General features: G+C 37.4%; 1 protein-coding gene across 1 annotated transcript in view; it reads left to right on the top strand.

Moving 5' to 3' along the window:
* Nucleotides 1-3,637: 3,637 nt before the first annotated feature.
* The window catches only part of chinmo (Chronologically inappropriate morphogenesis), a 63,164-nt gene continuing 43,389 nt past the window's right edge, over nucleotides 3,638-23,412 (top strand). The window contains exon 1 of the mRNA XM_064681401.1: nucleotides 3,638-3,764. The gene's annotated coding sequence lies outside the window, so the exon portion shown is untranslated. The remainder of the gene's footprint in view (nucleotides 3,765-23,412) is intronic.

The following is a 23,412-nucleotide window of genomic DNA, read 5'->3' as shown; positions in this document are numbered from 1 at the left end:
TTAAACAATAATACAAATAATCCATAAATAAAATGCTGTCTATTTGAACAAAATATTTATACATTTAAATATATTTTCAAATCACAATTATTTGCATATAATAAAATTCAAAATTCCATAAATTCAATTAAGGAATGAGTTATAAATTAAATAAAATTGTATAAAATATTATACATATTTAAGTATTAAAAATTATATAAAATTATATACTAAATTCTGTAAAAACAAAAGAAAATGTTCAGAGTTTTTCGCGCTCGGAAATACAATTTGTGCGTTAGCTATGCAAGTGTATATTATACAAGTGCATTTGTATCTTAAAGATACTTTCCCAACAGTTCATTCCGAGCTAACTTAAGGACCAAAAAGGACTACAAGTTCACAACTTCTTCAGTTCCGGGACAAACCTTACAAATGCAATCCGGACCCAATTGTGCGTAGCTCAGTGCGTGTGTTTGCGAGTGTGTGTGTGAGTGTGTGTGCGAGTGTGCATCTGTGTGTGTGTGTGTGTGGCAAATGGGGTTGCTCTGTGCTCGGCTGCTCTGCATGCAACTAAAACTGGAAACTTGTGCATTTTTAATCAAGCGAAGACAATGCCCGCAACAACAACAATAATAACTATAACAACTACAACAACTACAACAACAACAACAAACAATAAACCACCCTGCCCGCTCCGCCCCACAGCAGGGCAAATCCTATGCAAAGATTTTTGAACAAACCAACAAAAAAAGCCGAACTCAAAACCAAATTCGAACCCCTTTTTGCGACACGTGTGTGTGCGTGTGTGTGTGTGTGTGTGTGTGTGTGTGTGTGTGTGCGTGTGTGCGTGTGACTGCAACACCGAAAATGCATAAAGATTGTGAAGGGTTTATAACGGCATATATACATATGTATATACCTATATACAGTAGTTACTCGTGGCAAAGATCGGTTATAGCCAGGGCGGACACTTGTTTGATATAAAAATGACTTGCAAAGAGCTAAGTGGGAAATTTTGGACATATTTAAAAAATATAATAATAATAATATAAAAATATTAATTATTACAATGTTTTCAAATATTGTTATTACTATTATAAAAAAAGTTCAATAAATGTTTTTTTATTTTTACTATTATCTTGAAGTCTTTTTACAGACAGAAAGAAAATAAAATCTTATGAAATGATTGCAAAAATAATAATAGGAATAAGTATTGATATAATAAAGCAAAGATATATATAAAAGATTATAATTCTAAATTATAATATAATACTATATACTATACATTATAATAATATTATACAAATAAACAATATGTTGTTCAATATAAAATTCGAAATAATAATATACAGCATATTGTTTATTATTATGCTATTAATATACTATTTTATACATATATAATATATGATAGTTGATATATATATATATTATACATTATTATATAATTTTCTATATATCTACTCTAACAACAAATAATAAATTAGCTTCGACAATTATATCACAATAATGATTTTAACTCATTAATTATATTATATAATTATAATGATTATAATAAAATAATCGTTATAATCTCAAATTGAAAGTCTTAAGACTTTTATTATTATTTTGTTTTCTAATTGCGAGCGAGCATTGTAATAATAATAATATATATAAAACCTGATGCAGTAAAAAAATGTTTAAAATATAAACTATGAAGTTCTATATAAAAATAATACACAAAAATAATACCATATCATTCACCCAGTTCCAAAGTAGTTCAAACTCAAAACTCAGAGAATATTCGAGACTAAAATAGAGTTAAAACTTGGCATAGAATAGAGCTAAAGTATCTGCCCAGTAACTGAGCAGTTGCGAGTCTCTTCGAAAGCCGCTTCGAACCAAAGCCCAAGCTTTACCCAAACCAGTTCAATCTCACAAATTTTGACTCAAATGCAGGCTTAGAGTTTGCCCATTTGTAACTATCTCGCCCAGCATTGATAAGCTATGACAATTTCCTGAAGAAAAGCACATGTGCAAGTGCCCCTCGCTCGCTGTCTGTAGGGTATTTCACAACAATAACAACACGAATTGAAAGCTAGATTAAAAACGAAACACTTGCCAGAGACAAAAATCGGAATGCAATGCTTTAGATTCCAGGCTTTAAGATTAAAGAATTCACAAAACATTTTCGAGACAGATAAGACGTCGATTTTGACATTATTTTGCTCATGAATGAAATTATTACGAAAAAAAAAGCAAAGCAAGAAATAAAACGTGTCAGGCAGGGAGCAGAGGGAAATAATCATATATATATAAATAATCATATATATGTATATATATTATACGACGAATATCATATGAATAGCATAATAATCTGTCTGTACTTGATATGGACGAAACTGTCAAGAATGGAACTTGCGCTCATTTCGATTTTCGTGAGTTTGTGTGTAGATAATCCCGATTTGAAACTTTTTTCTCTTGGGTGAGGTATTGACCCCTTCACATCCCAAATTTTTCAGGTCTAGATCGAAAAGGTCCTGAGATAAAGGCATTTAAAAAACAAAAGAAGGCACGAACTGAATTTTGGCTTGAATTAAAATATAAAAAAGCCAATAAAATAAAACAAATAATTCTAATATAATAACTGACCTTTAATAATATAAGATTTGAGAGCATCAATTTATATATTTTCGCTTTCTTGTTTATTTTCAGGCCCCAAATGTCGCTGTGAAAATGTCTCATAAAACTAATCACGACAACAAAACCGACAACAGGCGACAGCAAAAGCGACGCATGCCACAAAATGCAATTGCAACAGCAATTTTTGAACATTTAACAAACTAAAAAAAAAAACAAAACTAAGAATTGAATTAAACTATTTTTTACAACAAAGCAAATGAATTGAAACAAAAATGAACTGAAAGAAACTTTGGTTAAATGCAAAAGAAACGCAAAAATTCAAATTGGCAAAAATAATTTTGGGCTAAAATTTCAAAAGTATAAAAGAATAGAAACGTAAAAACTTTTTTGGCAAGCTGCGTGCAAAAGAAAACTAAAAACGAAACAAAACAAAAATTATTTGGCTAATTGAAAAATTTAAATAAAAAAGAAAACACACTTAACTGAAATCAAGGAATAAAACAAATTAAATGTAACATTTAAGCTAAACCGTAAAGCAACAACAACAAAGGCAAAAATCAGCTAAAGAAAAACAAGGAAAAACCGCAAAAATTTAAGCCAACAACTAAATTGGAAAACTCTTCAAAATTATTGGTTCGGACAAAACGCAATACTAAACACAGCAACACAGCAGCAACAACAGCAACAACAACAACTACAACAACAACAACAACTACAACATCTACAACAACAACAACTACAACAACAACAACAAGCAGCAGCAGAACGTGTGTGTTAGTTTGCATAAAAATTTCGTTTCGATAAAACACAAAAAAAAAAACAAATTATAGAGAAAAAAAACAGAAAAAAACAAACAACAATTTATAAAATAAAAATTAAAATATATATGCATAAATATATTTGAATAAATATTGCTTAAATTAGCTAAGCAAACTATTTGGTAAACATTTTTGATAGTAAACCGAAATTCAGAATATTCAATTAAATAACTTTTGACATAAGTGAAGTGCAGTGCGTATAAATTACAACAAATTGTAATTCAAATTTATTACAACAAAAGAAAAAAAAAGCGAGAAGAAAAAACAAACAAAATTTGTAAACATTTTGTACGATTAAAAATTAAGGCATTTTTGGATTAACGCGAAAATTTGCAATTGGATTTAAAGGTGAGTTTGACAATCAAATAAATACAAATTAAAAAATAAGTTAGAAGAAAATTAAGTCAGAATAATTGCTTCTCAAAAGTTTTCTAACTGAGTAGAAATTCCTGTAATTGGCCTTAAGCATTGCCTAATAGGAATGCATGTCGAATTTAAGTTGACTGTGCTTAAAAAGCAAACTCCTTCACTAACTGTTCAACACTACAGACGTACACAAAACTTGTGCAACACTGACCTTAACCCAAAAGCAAAAAATGATATTCAATATTTATGTTAACCAACACTAGAAACAGAAAACTTGTGCAACACTGACCTCAGCCAAAACTCAAACAATTACAGTCTATATTGAGGTTAGTTGTCTGAATAAACACTGACTCTCAGCTGACTAACCAACACTGCAAATAATCATTAAACATGTGCAGCACGGACTGCAACCTCCTCAACAAATTCCATTCAAAATTTACGTTATTTATGTGCACAAACACTCACGCCAATAAACTGTCCAACACTACAAACGAACACAGAACTTGTGCAACACTGACTTCAACCAGAAACTCAATCAATTACATTCCATGTTTATGTTTATTATCGGCATAAGCGCTCTTAACTAACTGACCAACACTGCAAATAGTCATAAACCTTGTGCAACACTGACTTCCAACTAACCTCAACAAATTCCATTCAATATTTATGCTAATTACGCAGCGCATTTTCACCCATACAACTACACAGCATTGCCACTCCCTAGCCCTTAGTTTACTTAACCCCCCCCCCCCCCTCCATCTTACTGAGGCTGAAGAAATATTGTCACATGCAGTTACAATTTTTGGAAAGTTTGTGTTTTTTTTTCCTGCGCCACGTCGCAAACATTTGCAAACATTTTGCAGACGCACAACGCATGTAATTTTAAATATAATTGCTTATAATTATAATTTATGCAAAGCAAAAAACAACAACAAAAAATAAAAGAAGCAACTTGAAAAATGAGTTTTTGTTGTTGCTGTTGTGTTTTTCTACGCACTTTTGAATATGATTTATGAGCGTCAACGTTGCATATTAATAACAATTAGGCGTAAACTGAAGAAAAGCAAAAGTTACACACACACACACATACACACATATACAAGCACACATACGCAACGCATAATATTTTTTCTTCTTTGCATAAATTAAACTTTTCTTGTGCTGCTGCTGCGTCGCAGTTGCTGCCGCTGCGCGCTGCTGCTGCTGCTGCTGCTGCTGCTGCTGACACGCAACCCCCTCGCGGCATTGACGCCGTCGCTGCCAGCGTCGCTGCCACTTTGACCTACTTTAAGCGCAGCGCGTTCCAAATTTTGTGCGTTGTGTGTACTTTGCTGCCTATCTGCCTCTCGCTCGCACTCGCGCTCTCTCTCTCTCGCTCGCTTGTTCGCTCTATTGCTGCTTGATGCGTGCGCTTAAATGTAGTTGCTTTTTGCCCCGTGATTGTTGTTGCTGTCGAGGGTCTTCCGCATTTAATTAAATGCAACAACAATTCGGTTACTTTTTCAACCTTTGTTTTACGTGTGCTTCGTTTTTACTGTTTTTTTTTGTTGTCTTTATATTTTTGTTGTTGTTCTGTTTTGCTGCATTTTCACTTGTCGGAAGTGCGTTTTAGTTTCTGGCCTCTACAACCTTCGTGACGTGCCTGCTCTTTCACGCACGTTGCGCAATCGTTCAGTTTCCTAGAATACACAAAGCTCCTTACCCCAACCACCATGTCGCAGTCTGTCTCGCTCGCACGCGCTGCGCATCGCAGACTGCGCGGCTTTGGACTGACGCAATGCAACGCAACATTGTTGTTGCTGTTGCTGTGGTTGTTGTCGTCGTCGGCAGTTGCGCAAAGTGCGTCGCAGTTGCTGCGCCTATGCAATTGTGTGTGCTGCTCCCCCACCCCCGCTCGCTGTCCGACTGCACTCATTAGAGCTGATTCGTGTTCTGCTGCTGCTTCTTCTGCTCTGCCTGCTGCTGCTTTAATAATTGTGGCATTTTATGACCTGACACTGCAGTCGCTTGAATTTTAATGTGTCGGCTACCAAGAAAAGCGATTCCACACAAAACCCGTCAATAGCTTAAGCCGCCGCTCAGTTGTTATTACAGTTGTTTAGCTGTTGACACAGCGCAAGAATGGGAGGCACTCTCCCTCCATCTCCCACCCTCTCTCTCTCTCTCTCTCGCAGCGCTGTAATTGGCCTGCGTATGCACTTTCAATTATCCGCAAAGCTCAACACTGTTATTATTGCCGTTGTAATGCGAGATTCTTGTTGTTTAGAGTTTAAGTTCTGTGCGCAGCAATTCTTCTAAGTGGCTCATAAATTTGCTTAGCACTGTAAACAAATGCTGAATAATTAATCGACACTCTCCATGAGCATGCATGTGAAACAGCAAATATAACTGCATGCTTGTAGACAACACCTCGCTCGCACTCACAAAATGGCAGCCAGCACACAGGCGTCGACCGCTTAAATGTCATATGTGCGAGACCCGAAGCGCAACTAACTAACGACGCCCATGGAATGCGTTTTCTATTTGCGACGAGCACACTCACTCATACATGGGCAGGCAGCACATGGCACACACCCACATAGCGGGTGCTTTGCCTACTCTACACTGCCGTACGCTACACAACTCTACTCTACACTTAGTCTACGCTACCTAACTCTACTATGTATTGACTGCATGCAAAAGTTTTGCCAGCCCATTTGGCAATGTGTGCGAGCGTGTTAGGTGTAGTGCACATTTTGTGTGCGTGCGAGCGAGCGAGTGAGTGAGTGCGTTTGTTTGTGTACGTTTGTGTGTGTGTGTGCTTTTGCGAATTGGAGCAAAAGGCAACTGGCAATTAGCAGCTGGGGAATAAAAGCGAACGAATAGTTTGCCAAAGCATTGCACATAGGCTCCGCCATATCTGAGAAACAGTGTGTACATATCACATGCATATGTATACATACATATACACACACACACACACACACGCAATAACTGTATGCTCTCTTGCACACGCACAGACGCACACACCTACACTGAGTGTGCAGATAGCAACCATCATATTGGGCCGTATGTGGGTTTAGGCCTAGCCATTTGGCCAACTCAGCTGGCCAGCAACACATTTAAGTGCCACAAACAACAATGGAGAAAAACAAATACATACAATGAGCGACACTGACAGGTTTTCACTGTAGTTGGAATAATATTAAATAAAAATATTTATTTTCAAATTTTTTTCTTCTGCTTTTTGTTGGTTTTTATAATGAATTTGTCTTGCGTTTTGATAAGCTTAATTAGCACCACATAAAAGCGGAGATTTCGCATTTTTTATGGGCCCAAGCACATGCAAGTTTCATTTTTTTCTCCTCTTTTTTATATTCGCCGAGAAAATAAAACTAATGATATAGTTTTGCAGTACTAATCCTGAGTTAACGAGTGTCGCGTTTTTTGTTTTTATAGGCCATGAAACATGGCCATAAAATAGCGCATAAATTAGTGTATGATATGTCGGGGTGTTAGTTTGAGAAATGCTGAAACATGCAAAGTAAATGAATCAGAAATGAAGTGAAGAGAGCGAGAGGTTGAGAGGGAGAGAGGGAGAGAGAAACATAGCTTCATTTAAGGAAAGGCTTACCTTTAATGAACATAACCTAGAAATGCATTTTCTGTTGAAATTCATATAAAAACTAACCTCAAAATTTTCTATACAATAAACAATGCTATTTTTCAATAAAAAATAATCTAAAATTGTTAAATTTGTGGCAATTACAACACAAAAGCGCGCTGATAATACAAATTGTATATGGAATACTTGGAACTTGTGAGCACACACACACACAAACACATTGAGAGGAGCGCAGCAAATAAATAAGATTTTCATTAGAATACATTTGTATGTATGTATGTATATATATACCCGCCAAAGCTCTATGTAAAGAAAATAAAAAACTACATAAATACAAAGTTTTTTATATAAATAAGTGGCAAACGCAGCGCCAAAAATATTTTCGGTTATTTGTAGATTGTGTCAGCGTCGCATCTAAATTATTACGGCCTACAATTAAAATTGGCCGTAAGTAATGGTCAGCGGAGGGGTGGGGAGAGGGAGGGGGCAAGCAAAAGCCGCTACGCTCTATCGCCAACGCCTGCACAGCAACAAAAAAAATGTTCAAAAAATATATAAAACTACAGCAGCGATAGAAAAAAAAACCTTGAGCTCGCACAACATAATTAAAAATGTGCGTAGACGCACACACACACACACACGCGCACACACAGGCACACGCGCAACGCTTTGCAGCGCAAAGCTTTTCCTGCTTTGTAAATGACATTCACGCGCAATAAATACATATACACGCCAGCAACAACAACAACAACTGAAGCAACACTAAAAAAAGCTCAACTGCAAACACAACAACAATGCGAGCGCCCTACAACAGCAACAACAATAACAACAAGAACAGCAGCAGCAGCAACAAAAACTAGCGCTAAAGAAATCTAAAAATGGCTGCGTCGCTTTGCCTGTCAGTGCCAAAAACAAAAAAAAAACAACAACTACATTCATAAGCATTCCATAGGCCCAAATAGTTTTTGCCGCTCTCTGCAAGTGCAAAAGCGCGCTCTCTCGCACGCTCTCTGTTTCTCTCTCTCGCGCACACGCACTTTTTTATGAGCTTTCAGCACGCACATGAGCTGCAAAGCTTTTGCAGCCAAATGCTGATCCGCAGGCGGCGTCTGATCAGATCGCAAGAGCCCACCATTCGCAGCTGAGTTCTCATTCGTTTTGAATGTAGATAGGTCAAGAGTGTGGGGAAAGTGGAGCAAGCGATAAATGTGCTAGGAATGGCCAAGGAAATATATATGTATATTACAGTTAATAATTGGGCAATCAATAAAAGTTATTGAGTAATTAGCTAATGAATCCATGACTAAAAGTGTAGCTAAGAAATTAGCTAAATCATGTTTGATTATCTTAAAGCAGTTACCCAAATGAGTTAAGATGATATAGTAGGAATATTATAGGGTATATAGCTATTATAATCAATTGATGCACACTGAAATTAGACACAGCCCAATAAAAATCTGTGTTATTTTAATTTAAATCAAAACCAAATACTTTTACTGTACTGAATCATTTCCGATAAGCATAGGCAAAATTCTTAAAGTTTTTTACAACCAAATACTGAGAAAAATATAATATTATGCAGTCACATAAATATATACATATATGTATATATGTGTGTACTACTTGGAAAAATAAAACATTGCGTTTTCGATTTGGTCATGACGCAATATTATTAAAAACTGACAAACCCAAATTAAGCAGATGCCCAGAAACAAGCATAAAAAATATATATTTAAAATACACATATGCATATATATTTAGTTATACATTTATACGCATACACACACACATATGTATATCTGATTAGCTTATATCATATCCCCCTCCCACTGCTGCAACTTCATGTCAAAGAAATCTGTTCGAACGGAAGAAAAATGATTATTTAATTGTTTCGAACCCCTTCGCATTGTTTACTTTTCGTGTTCTTTCTCTCAATTTGTTTTTAATAACGGCTAATTAAGTCAAGTATAATATACGCATGTTAAACACACACACACACACTCCAATATGGACATGGAGTTCTTTTGGCTCTTCTTCTTGCCGGTTGCTTGTAAATTGCCGCAATCTTCTAGCGCCCGGCGTCAGCACTTGAAGGCTTTGTGTGTGTCACATGAGATTCTTGATATACATATTCATTTTCCGTTTGATTTCGTGCTCTTCTTGTTGTTGTTTTTGTTTTTTTTTTTCGGCTACGCCTTTCACATGCTTCTTCCTCTGGGGGGCAAGTGAAGCAAAGACGTTTGGAGTGCACTCGTCGCAGTTATGCGAACAGAAGTGGAAACACAAAAAGCACAAAGAAATTGTTAAGGAAATTAAAAAGCATAAAAACAACAGCAACAGCTTCCGTTAAAACAAAGAGTAGCCGAAAGAGAGTGAGCGAGTGTGTTAGAGAGTGCGAGCGGGGGAGCGGGGCGGGGGCTGGCAGCACGAAAAAGGGGTTCCGAAAAACACGCAAGCGGCGCACATATGCAGCATTTACCGTTAAGCAGGGCAGGAAAGAGAAAGAGTTGGGGGAGGGGTTGCTGCGCTTATTGCTGGCTTCGTTGCGCGTGTATTCAGCCGCACACACACACTCACACGCACACACATCGAATACTCTTCTTTGATGGGAAACAAGTAATTTAATCAGCTTAACAATTGTTGGGTGTAAAAACACTCGAAATGGGAAATCCCTGCTGACAAAACCTATGCAAACTGTTTAACTAGTTTATTTAATTTTTTTTTATAAAACTTTTAACAGTTTTATTATCCTCGCAGCTCTGTTCTTGAGCCGTTCTTATTTTACAATATTGAACTCAAATTTTCTTATAAGTAATTTTTGAGTATATCTTTATCATAAACAATCTTTAACTTCTTAGCTGTCTCTTACACTGAACCTTACCCTAAAACTTCTAGCTAACTAATTTTATCTGATAATTACTTAAAACTATTTACAAAAGCAATTCTAAAGCTTTTTTAAAAATCGCATGATATTTAAATAAAGTTTTTTAAAATAAAAAGAAGTTTCTCTGAATAAGAATGTATAGCATATCCCTCTAATTCAGATTCCATACATTTGTAACAAGACTATTGCAATCTATTATTCTTCTGATTACTGATCTGAAAATCTTCCTCTCTTCAACTGCAGAAATCTTCGGATTACTAATCTGATCTATTTCCGATTTCTGATAGCTAACTAAATCTTCTTCATTGAACTTCCTTTTTTATATAAAACATACCCTATATTTAACATTAATTGTATTCCCTTGTTAGATCGCCGTAATACCTCTTATTATATCGTGAGTTTTTCCTTCTTCTTCTTCTCCTTCTTCTTTTGACATTCGAAAAACCCTTGCACTTGTTTTCCGCTTAAAACGCAGCGCAATAAAACAAAAACTTGATTTTGGAAAACTTTTTTTTTTCTGTCTTTGTTTCTTTACATTTTCGCTGCGTCTCTAATGAACTCTTCCCCCCTCCCCATTGCTAACGGCCCTGCCCCGCCGCCCCTGCACTTGCTGCAACCTCAAAGCCGCCGTTGCCCTGGCTGCATTTGGTAATTAGACTGGGTAACTAGGTGGCCAACAGCAGCAGCAACGGCGGCGGCGGCAGCGGCGGCGGCAGCGGCAATTGCCCCTGTTTGTGGGGCCCGCTGTCTATCAGCCGCGCAGCCATGTGTGCAGTTAACCCTTGCCCTCCCTTGTCCCCCCCGCCCCAGCCCCCCCAGCCCTGACCCCATCGAGTGCGACGCGGTTCGACGTTGAGTGCACTTCAAAGTCGCAATTCAATTTCATGGTTACCAAGATTGCAGACGTGTTTTTCCCGCCCTCTCTCTCTCTCTCTCTCTCTCTCTCTCCATATCTCCCTCTCTCTTTCGGCTCTTCTACTTTTGAACTGGTTGTGTAAATCAGGGCCATAAAATGCACGTGAGTGCAGTCTAGTGTAGTTCTAGCTGTACTTGTTTTATGTGCGTCTTCACACTGCGCAACGAGTCCAATCAGAACTGCAGTTGAATTAATTCAAATTGGATAAAAGTCGGATTCTGACTTTAAATGGTTGGACTCACGTTTTTTATTATCGCTGATCAACGCAGTGTAAATGAAAACACCTTGCAGCAGGAGAGAGAGGGGGAGTGGGGGGCAAAGCCACCCACGCATAACGCAAGCCGCGGGCCTGAGAAAAATGCATAAATTAGGCGGCAACTGACGAACCGATTTTGTAAGACCAAAATTCCCCCGACCCTTCCCCAACAATAGAAATGCATTGCTACAGGAACCACTGAACCCCCTCTCCCCCTCTGCCCCTCTGGTAGAAGCAAGTGTGACTTAGAAACGAAATTAGGCAACGAAGCGTAGGAAGCAGCCAACTTCAGCTGCGACTTTTGAGTCAACAGAGCGCAAAGTGGCCCAAACTGAATGGGCCATGGCTAGGGCTCTGCTTGTGGGTGGGGTGGGCTTGGCAAAGATGCGTTAACTGCACTTTTGACTCCACGACTCGAGCCCTATTCACGTTTTGGCTGGTTGCGTTTGGGCCACACCAAACTGTCTGTTAATCTAAGGGTCTTACACGTTACCAGAAGCTGCAGCGCGAACTCCTAATAGTTGGTTCATGAAGTCGTTTTTCATGAGGGAACATTTGAAGATATATCATGCAAGAGCCCGGACATCGTGATGTATAAGAATATATCTCATGAATGCTCACACTTCGAAAAACAGTAGAATGTGTAACTAAAAGCGTATCCCCTTAAAGGGTATCCCTGATGTGATATCTAGATCACACTTACTTGTATTTACTTTGATTATACTTATTTGGCATGAGTTTATAATATATTTCATGTGTCGCCGACTAAGAAACAGAGCCTAAATTTTAGATATTGTCATATAAAAATAAAAACCATTAAAAAGACATCTTAAAAACATATTGATTATTAATTTAAGTAAAAACCATTCAATAAGAAATCTTAAATAAGGTTTGACTATATATATTTTTTTTATAATGGATTATATTTACTTAAATAGAAAACACTTCAAAAAGAACTTAAATAAAGTCTGATTATATTTATTTAAAAAAGACAACCCAAAAATAAATATCAAATAAAGCTATATTATATTTTTATAAATAAAACCATTTGATAAGAAATCTTAAATAAATTTTGATTATATTTTCTTTTAAAAAAAACCATTCCTTTCTTAATAAGTCTTAGATACATTTTTCTTAAATTAATTTTTTCTATTAATTATTATTTATTTACAATACAATTATTAATCATTTTTTGTATTATGCCAACATTTTGTGCTACTTTTATAGCCTTGTATTGCCAAGTGCTCTTTATAAATATTGTTTTTTTTTTTGCGAAAATTAATTAATGCAATTTTTCCCATTTTTCTTTGGCTATTTTTCCAGGTAAGCAGTCGCTTTGTGTGCCAGCTAATTAGGCCGTCCAACTGCACGTAAGTCTCTGTTGTTTTTTCCATTTCGGAAAAATTCTGTATTTTCTTGTATTAGAATTTTGCTGTGGCGCCCGACTGTGGCCAAAAGGCATTTGCCATGTTGCTGCTTGCCCGATTTCTGGACATAAATTTTGCAATTAACGACAAATGTCACTTTGTCTGCCCGCCAGCGGCAACTGCAGACTGCATTGGGGCCCCTTTAACCCTTCACTCCCCCCCCCCCCCCCCCCACTCTACTGCCGTCTTTCGGGCCAGGCCAACGAAGCGTGGCAGCCCGAGGCAAGCGGGCCACGCCCACTGCTGCCCACTTACGGTCTGGTTCGTCCTGCAATTGCATTAAAAAGCATAAATTTACTTTAGCATTGGACGTTATAAAATCCATTTATGCACTTCACTTGCTGCTTCTCCTCTCTTGTTGCCCCTACCCCGTTTTTTGCCCCGTTTTTTTTTTTTTGCATGCCAGGACTCGGGTGGAGAGTCCTGGCCGCTTGCATGCTGGTCAGACATTGTCCGGGCGCCCTTTGCCGCGCCTGCCTGCAATCTACAATAATTTCTGATTTCTTTGCTGTCCTTTTTGCCCGGTTGTTGCTACGAAATAAATGCCAATTTCTGCAGCTGGCAAAAAAGCGAACAACAACAACAACAACAACAGCAAGGTTTATGCAATTTTTACGTAAAAAAGCAACCAGCCCAAACGCCCATTGAGGCAGCCACGCCCCGCTGCGTTGCGCTTTGTTTGCTTGCCTCCGTTTTTCGTTGTGTTGCCAATGATGAAGTTTAATTTAGACACGAGTCGAGTGGCAGCCACAGCCACAGCCTCTGCCTCTGCCTCAGTCGCAGTCGCAGCCGGCGCCCGCATGACTCTGCCAGCCAAAATGGAGAAGCGCCCAACCAAAGCTAACCCGTTCGGCTGGCGTTTTATTGCATGTCCCATGCGCCACCCGGCCACCCGGCCACCCGGCCACCCGGCCTGCCTGCCTGCCCCCAGATGCGCCCAACCGCCCCCCTCGCGTTCATGCAACCAACAGCAACAGCAGCTTTTTACATATGCGCATTTTTGCATAACCACCTGAAGGCAAGCACACAACTCGTATACCCTATAAATACTTATATATAAATAAATATTCCCTCTTGATCAGACAAGTGAGAATTTGATATTTATATTTTTGACTGACTGAAAACATTTGTGAGATTTCCCTTTTTATTTGGTTAAGTTTTAAGAAAAGATTTGGATTCCTAGCCAGACTTAGGAGTTTTATCTCTGCTTTTCCATTTCTACAAAAGAATTTGGGTTTTTAAATATGTTATTGGTATATCCGATATACCCTTTAAATATAGAAAAATTATTGCTGGAATAGAATAGTCACGATTTTATATTCATATTCCATTCATCCTAAGTGATAAGGTTGTGCAATTGAATAAGTATTTAAAATTACATTGAATTTATTTATTATTTGTTAATTTTGTAGTTTTTAAAAAGCTTTGGTTTTTCAATAAGAATATTTTACAACATTTGGAGTTCAAACTCTTCTATGCGAAATCTACAATAGAATTTTATTTTTCTATATATTTTTTTTGATAGAACAGAACACATAGAATATAATATTCACATTTCCGTCTTAAGTGAGATAAGCTCAGCCCCAAAAGTATTTTTTTTAGAATTTTTCAGCTCAAAAAGCATTTCTAGGAATTTTTCCTATTTCTTAGCAAATTTTTGATGTGAAAGTTGTTTAGTTGGAAAACTATTTAGAAACTTTGCTCGTGTCAGCTAAATAAAGATTTTATTTAGTTTTTATTTATTTTCTGTCTAATTTGAAAGCTTTGAGAACTTTTTAACTTTTTCTTTAAGTTTAAGCTCTTATTCTCGGACTTTATGAATTAAGGACTTTACAAGCAGATGTAGGTTTATATAACCAAAAATAAACTTTCTGAGCTTAAAACCTGTTATTTTACCTTCTAAAATAGTCAGCCTGATATTTCAGATTTTCCTAGTGTATACAAATTTCGGTGTGAACCACTTTTTAGTTAGCCTCTCGTTGCATTTGTGTTTCGGCCAGTTTCCACTCGTTTTCCACTTTACTTATGGCATCAAGCGTTGGTTTTTTCTTTCTCTTTTGTGTTTCTGCATTCTTTATGCATATTTTGCACATTTCACTTTTTGCTGCCGTGTTTTTTTTCGCCTGCTTCTGGTGCGTCCATTTTTATTTCCGCTCTGCTGTTGGCTAATATAATTTCGATCTTTGCCTCCATTTTGTGTTTTTTCTTTGTTTGTTTGTTTTTTTTTTTTTTTACTGCTTGTTTCGCCTAAAAGTTCATTTCCTCCGCAAAATGGGGCGTGGCCAGAGATTGCTGCAGTGCCACGCCTCCTGCACTGCTGCAGTTCTCTCTCGCCCAGCTCCAGGTCCAAGCAAAATCCGCAAACTGCAGCAACAGCATAAAATAACATTTCGTTAGGGTATTATCGTTAAGAGGGTATGACAACTTGCATATGCACCATGTAACGCACAGAAGAGACGTCTACGATTCCATAAAGATATATGGGAATCGGACTACTATAATAGAAAAGATGCATCGCAAAATAAAGTTTATGCACGAAAACGTTTATGTTTTTCTAAACTTGGCTTTGAACAGTTTTAATTTAATTTTAATTTCAAAATGTCTAGTGGAGAGAAAAAATATTATTAACATCAGATTTCTATATAATAAATTTATACGAGTAAAATTGTTGGACAAAATAAACAACCCTTTTGTTGTTGTCCAATATATCTTGACTAAACTCGGCATTTATTATTTACAGATTCGCATCGATATCCCAATTCCTATCAAAATCGGGCTACTATATCATGTCTCAATGGGCAGAATCGGTTGATAATTGGGTTTTTGTACGAAAAACTCTTTAGAATTTTTCAGATAGAGATTCACCCTGCTCCTTACATATCCGCATATCCATAAGCCATATTTATTAAAGGGTATTTAAGCTTCGGCCTGGCAATGCAGGCCCTTTTCCTCTTGTGTTATATATGTACATATATTTTTGCGGCAGTTCCTCTGAAATTTGTGTCTGGCTTTTAAGCGCCGCTTTTTGTTTGCTTTTGTAATTTGAGTGTGTGTGTGAGTGTGCACCCGTGTGTGTGTGTGTGTGTGTGCGTTGTGTTTTTGTTTGCATGCGCTTTTCTGCAGAATTTTCGGCAATATTCCATTAATACTTTGGCTAGTTCCTTTCCCTTCTATATTTTTTTTTTGCGGGCTTTTCTGTTTGTTTTGGCTGCGTCGGCGAACAAAAAAGTTTTTGATAAATAAATTTTACGATAAAGTGCAATGCAGAAATTTTGCCATTCGGGTTTTTTGTTTTAGTTTCAGTTTTGTTTTCTCTGCAGCCGCTGACTGCTTTTGCAGCATAAATAAATCATCAATGCGTTGGGGGATTTATTTGCCGTTTCAATTTATTGAAGGCAGCTCTCCACCCCAAAAGCCGCCCCTCTCCCCCTGCTGCAGCCATTTTAATTCCCAGCGCCAACAGAAATTGCACTTTTGTGAGCACGAAAATAAAATTTGTTATCAAGCGGAAATGGAACTGCATGTGTCAGGTTTTCTATATCTGTCCTACCGCGCAGTAAACAGAAAAGGAAAATGTCACAAATGCATGACTTTAAAGCACTTTCTGCAGCTCTTCTGTGTACGATGTCCTTAAACATTGCGATTCGATGCGCAATCGTAACGTTTCAGAATGCAGCAGAATGCAGAACGCTTTTGAGGGGAAGAGAGATAGGAAAAGAGTAAGAGAGAGAGAGAGGATCTAGCTGTCATTGGAAAGTTCACCGCGAATTAAACTGCAATCAGGCAAATTGCTTCAGTAAGTGAAACGTTTAAGGAAGAGCGTAAGATATAATGATGAAATATATCTAAATGTAAACGTATGTGAAAATTAAAAGCGCTTTTGTGAGAGAAGCCCTTATGATAGAAAGAGAGGGAGTGAGAGAGAGAGAGAGTGAGAGGCAAAGTGAGTGGGAAAGAAAAGGAATGTTAGAGAGAGAAAGAAAGAAAGAAAGAGGAGGAATGTGAGTAAGAGAAAGAGAATGAGTGCGAGAGAGAAAGATAACGAATGTGAGTGAGAGGGAGATAGAGAGAGAGGAGGAATGTAAGAAAAATACAGAAGGGCAATCTTAGTGATACAGGAGACAGGGGGGAGAGAGAGAGAGAAGGAATGTGAGAGCGAGAGAGAGAGAGAAGGAATGTGAGGAATGTAAATTGCAGAGAGAGATAAGGAAAACGAATAAGAGACAGGCAGAATAAAAGTTACCATCAAATCAGCTTAAAGATTGATTGATACCGGACTCCAATTGATCAACATTTAATCACAAAAGGAGGGCTTTGTGTTATACTCATTTTTTACCCGGCATCTCTTGTGCTCAGCTCAATTCTAGGCAACTCAAATCTAAGCGCTATCAATTCATTGCCATTTTTCCCATGGGCCCAAAAAAAAAGAAGAAGAAAACCCAGCTCAAGGCAATGCAATTGCGATTGACCAATGCCAAAATATATATGCTATAAAAATATTCATGGCTAAACTTGGGCAACGCCCACTTGACGTGGTTATAGGAATTGACACTGCCTCACCCCCCCCCCCTCTCACCCCTGACCCTTGCCCAGGCAATGCAGCAAATCACACAAATTAACTGGGCAAAACTGCCGCAGGATGCCACACAAAATTCTAATAAAAAATACGTCAAGCGCAAAAAATCAAAAAAGAAAAAAAACCCCCAACATAGAACGGGCTGAAACCCCGCTCCCCACCGTCCCCTCTGGGGTGTCGTCTATGTGCAATAAATGCGATAAATTGCTCAAGTGCACGTTGCCCGACAAGCAAAATGCAGGCAAATTATGGGCCCAAGCACGAAGACAAAGCGAAAACCAGGGCCAAAGCCAAAGTCATTTTGGCCCAGAGTAGTAAATAGTAGTAGAACGTAGTACTATGCAGTAGGAACGCCTCTCTATCTATGTGTGTGTGTATGTATAGATGGATGGAGCTGGCACAGGCCAAATGAATTTTCACTCATTTCCTTATCGTCTGTGATTTCCTTGCCAGACGGCAACACACACACACACACACACACACACAAACACACAAACACAACCGACATGCTGACAATTTTAAATGAATTTTCTATGCAGGCAGCTAGCTAGTTGCTGTGCCCCGCCCCCACTGCAAGCCGCCCTAGCTACACGTCTGTCGCATTGTCTGCAGGCGGCGCGCACACACACACACACACACAAAATGCAGTTTGTGTTGCCTGAAAGTTTTTTTTATGTGCCGCCCGCAAAAGCAAAAAATCAATGAAAATGTGGCAGTGGCTGCAGAAGACGCATGAGGGTTGGACCTGCACACAACGTCATCAGCTACGACACGATGATGATGATGCTGCTGCTGATGATGGTGATGATGATGATGATGAGGCAGCATCAACGTTTTGGCTTGTCATCATTATGAAAGACAACAACCCTCGGCCTGCAGCGGCAGCGCCAGCTGACTGCACAACCCCCAAATAAAAAAAAAAAAAACAACTGCAGAGACACAGTCAGTACACACACACACACACGCGCGCACGCACACACATACACATACAGGCCAAAAAAGGAGCAGCAGAAACTTTCACTTTTTGCATGTGAATTGGGCGCCGCATGCGGCAATTCGCCCAGTGCAATGCGCCAAAAAGCAGACAACATAAATACATATGCCGCAGCTAGAGCGAGATAGAGAGAAAGAGCAAGAGAGAGAGAGAGAGAGTGAGAAGGTTGGAGAGTGCGACTGTAACCGGTTTAGCTGGCAAATGCAACCCTGTGTGCCACGTAGCTGCAATTATTTCATAATATTTCCATTTGGCCAAGTGCAGCGCCAGAAACTATAGCATACTTTATAGCTGAGCTGTCTTTGAAGAGAGTGAGGGGGGGTGGGGGGCTGCAAATTGCAGCCAGCTGAAGCGAGGGTTGGACTCGGGTTTGGGTGGTGAAAACTTTGGCCATGTGAGGCGGCGGGCTGGCGCGGGGCAGGCCTGGCGGAAATGCGAACGCTTGGAAAAACTTTTTGCCACAGCTGTGTCTGTGTCTGTGTTGGTGTTGGTGTTGCCACCGCTGCTGCTGCTGTTGCTGCCACTGGGGGTTGTTGCATGCTACGTGCACGAGTGTAGATAAAAATATTTTAATTTATTTTACTTTCGGCTGCAGCCAACCCACAGTCACAACCATAGCCACAGCCAGTGCCAGAGCACAAGGCAGTTTTTCCACTCAGCTGCTGCCTTTGCAACACTTTTCTTTTCCTTTTTTTTTTTGCATATGTGCATATGTTGCCTCACATGCGAATATGCTTTTTAGCAGATTATACCCTGTAGACCGTGGCAGAGAGTTAGTCATAGCGCTAGGCCACGCTGCAGTCATAAATTTCGCTTCAACTTTTGATATATTCAAGTTTGTTTGGTAGTTTCCATAAAAAATTCAGTTGGAATATTTGGCTTGGGGACTGTGCAATTTTATATATATTCTGTGCATGTATTTATTCAACAAAATCTGCATATGTAACTTTGAAAATTGGTAAACCTTTAACTTAGCCTGTTTTGTAAAATTGTTTTAAGACTCACATCTCTCATCACATATACCATACCTTAATTGGAACTAGACAATATTAAGATATTTTCATAAGACACTTTAGAGCATGCGGCAGGGTATCTTTGATGCGGTCAAAGCATTAGATTCGTTTAACAGCTTCATTTGGCTTTTAGTACACACACACACACAGGCTTCCATGGGTCTAATAAGTTGCTTTAGAAGTTGCTACAGGGTATCTGCTGGTCGAGCAGTGTGAAATTTAACTTGTTTGCAGCTGTAGGGTATGTGTTGGTCGAGAAATTCTAACTATTCTTCAATGTGTGACAGTTATAAGACATTCGACATCTTACAGGGTATTACTCAGTCGATCAATACTGGCTACCAACACTGCTACATTTGCTACAGGGTATCTCTCATTCAGGCTTTGCCATGTCTCAATTGTCTCATATTTCACACTCTAGCACTTGCTACTGGGTATCTGCTAGTCGAGCATAGCCAATCGCTTAACCCTTTTGCAGCTGCATTTGTCGCCTGCAACGCCCAAAAATAAATTCCCTAACGAAGCGCTGTCTGGTCTCGATTCGTTTGAATTGTTTGTTCGTTTCCTTTTTTGTTTTTTTTTTTTTTTGGTTCTGCAGTCATTTTATTTATCTTTGATAAAAGGTTTTAGTTTTCCATCTAGCTGTGTGTCTTTCTCTGTGTGTGTGTGTGTGTGTGTGTATCTGTGTGTGTGTTTGAGTTTTTGGTGCCATCAATAGTGGCTTAGGTTAAAAGGTTTTTTGTTTAAGGGATTTGAGAAAGCTGGCTGCGACACAAAACCGCTTAACATGCGCTGTATTCAATTTGCCAGCAGTTTTCAAAAGGATACGTAATAAGGATATTCGCTCTGTATTTGATTTATTTTTCTTTTTAATACTTTTCGTGGTATTTAAATAAATATTTAAAGCTATTATTTTACTTTAAAAGCTCATTAATTGTTTGTATTTCTGCAAGTTCAATTTATATCAAACTATGTTAATGGTAACTAACAACACTTTAATTGCAATAGATATCTCTTTAAAAGTTATGCAACACTTAATAAATGTAAATATAGATTTAAAAATGTGATCATTATTGTTCATTTTTTTATGAAATTAATTCTTTAAAAATATATTAAAGGCAATTCACAGCACTTCAATTGCAATTGATAAAATCTGATTAAACATTTCTACACCTTTAAAGATTTCCATTCAAATATAAGCATTATATATTTATATTTTCCACGAAGAAGAATTGGTACTTTTCTTATTCATATAAATATATATTTAAAACCCTTCACAACACTTTTATTGCAATCGATATATCTGATACCATTATTCAACACTTAGAAGACACTCATTTAAATATATTATATTCCTGTTTTTCTATATTAATGGCAACTCACAACACTTAATTTGCAATCGCTACATCTGTTAAAATTATTCAACACTTTAGACTCATTAAAATCAAAGCACAATAAATTCATATTTTCTAGGCAAATGAGATCGTTATTATTCACAAAAAAATAATTATTGCTACTTTTATATAAAGACAATTCATAATAAAACCTTTTAAAGACAACTTATAACACTTTAATTGCAATCGAACTGTAATTATATTGCAACTGATAAAATTATTCAACACTTAATCAAAAGAGTTTCATTTAAAAGCAAAAAAAAAACTGTTTTATTGTTTAAAAGTCGCCCACAAAATGTCAAACGTTATAAAAACAATTGATATAAAATTTATTATAAACAATAACAAAAACAAAACAAAACCGGAGAATTGTCTTATAAAGCAAACATTTCTTTAGGACAGAAGCAAAAACGCGTGACGCATACAACGACGCCTACGAAAGACAACAACTCGCAGCACACACTTAAACACCCACAAAAGAAAGAGAAAATAGTAAAATCGATCAGGCCGAATATTAAATACCCTTGTAGGCATATGGAAATTGATGAAAAAGAAGAGGGACGAATTAGATTAGAAGAATATCACGCCGAAGGTTAAATACCCTAGTAGGCACAGACAAATTGATGAAAGAGAAAAGAGAAGAATCGCTTAAGCCGAAGACTAAATACCCTTAGATATCTGTCAAATTGTCATTCAAAAACTCAATTTTCAAGTGATTTTTTCTATAGAGTTATATGATATAGTAGGGAGATGTTGATAAGAATGTGCGTAACATGAAGGGATCAGAATAAAATTTATAAAAATCTAATATTTTTGGTTTTCAAACAAGTTTCTCATACAAAAACATAATCTACGATTGGCAACCTGTTCGTACCTGTTCACGACTTAATTTTAATTTATAGATTCTAGATTTTTTATTAAGTCGATCAGACTGCCTCACCTTTACCAGTCGCCTACAAACTGTAGTAAAATTTAGAAGCACAGATGCGCTATGAAAGAGATAAACCCGTGTATCTGGCACGGATTTCCTATTAGTTTCACCTTAAACAAATTTATATACCTTATATTTGTATACACCTACCACGCGTTACTTATTTGATGACAAAATTGAACTACTCTGTACAAGAGCTGAAATTTGTATACATATATGCACTCTATATATAAAGCCGACTCTCGAAATTCGTTTCAGACGCGTTTGTCACGACTTCAACTGACACAAAAGAGCGCAACAACAACAAAAAAATACACACAAAAATGTCGCATGCAATTTACTGCAAAAAAAAATACTCAAAAAAAAAAAAGACAAAAATTTGTTTTGTCGCATGACTTTTACTTTTTACTTGGGTTTGTTCGCTTTGTCCCAATACACACACATTTTATTTATTATTGTTGGCATTTGTTGCCCCGCCGTTGTTGTTGTTGTTGTTGTTGTTGCTGCTGCTGATTGCGTGCAACAACTTGGCAACCTCGGAGGGTCGACACTGGAGACTCGCAACTTGGCAGCGCCGTCACGAAGAAAGCGAAAGTTATGACATTTTGGCAGCCAACCGAAAGTGCGACGCGCTTCACGTGTGTGTGTGTGTGTGTGTGTGCGTGTGTAGGTGTTAGATTTGTATCTACAAATTGCATTTGTCATATTACTGAATTGTGTGCCGCCAGCTGTTGAAATTTTGTGCACACCACAAAAAACAACGCATACATTTTTCTGGCACATAAATTTCTTTATACTTATGTACCATATACCCTAAATAGAGTATATATAGGGTATATATACCTTTTCTTAGTGTTTCGCTTGCCTTGTAGAACATAGCGCTTCTTCAGATTACAAATGTATTTAAGTACTACTTACTCTTTGGCTTATAAATTTTAATTATAAAAGATTTAATGGTATCCGCAAAAAAAATTGTCAACATAAACTTGAAAACAAACTGGAATTTTGTAAATATTTATTAGGATCGGGGTCCGTACCTCGAGCCAGCTTATTAAGTATTCAAAAACTATATATATTATAATAATAAAATAATAATATACACATTTATCTTTATAATGTTCTTCAATATATATATTTTTTTATTATATATTGACAGCACAAACTCCAGCTTGAGGTATTTAGAAAAATGTTATATGCATATTATAAACACAGACTGGCTCAAAGAACTGAAAATTCTTTCTTTAATAAACCCTCTCCAGTAGAATTCCATGCAAAACAGTCCATGTAAAAAGAATCAAAATAGTTTTTCAATAAAAGTTGCTTCCATTCCGAAATACTTGTATTCATAAGCCCATAAAATATGCCAAACATAATTCATATAAATCAGTTATAATATCTTTTTTAACAATATCATGTGGAAAACCTTTTTTGGGGGCAGACGTTGGGGAAAAAGAAAAGCATTTAAGCAGCGTCAAGAAACTCCACTTCACGCGGCGCCTGAGCTGACTGTATGAATGAAAATATTTATGCATATAAAGCGGCAGCAAGACACAGATACACACACACACACGCAGGGACAGATACTTGTATCTGTGCGGGCATGTAAAAAGTAGCGTAAAAAGAAAAGGAAAAAAA

This window comes from Drosophila montana, unplaced genomic scaffold (genome assembly GCF_035044405.1).
Source record: "Drosophila montana isolate Dmon_TW-CO22-7 unplaced genomic scaffold, ASM3504440v1 contig_2326_1, whole genome shotgun sequence".
In the NCBI taxonomy this organism is placed as follows: Eukaryota; Metazoa; Arthropoda; class Insecta; order Diptera; family Drosophilidae; genus Drosophila; species Drosophila montana.
The sequence above is the reverse complement of the archived record's forward strand: the minus strand, read 5'-3'. Positions and strand labels throughout refer to the sequence as shown.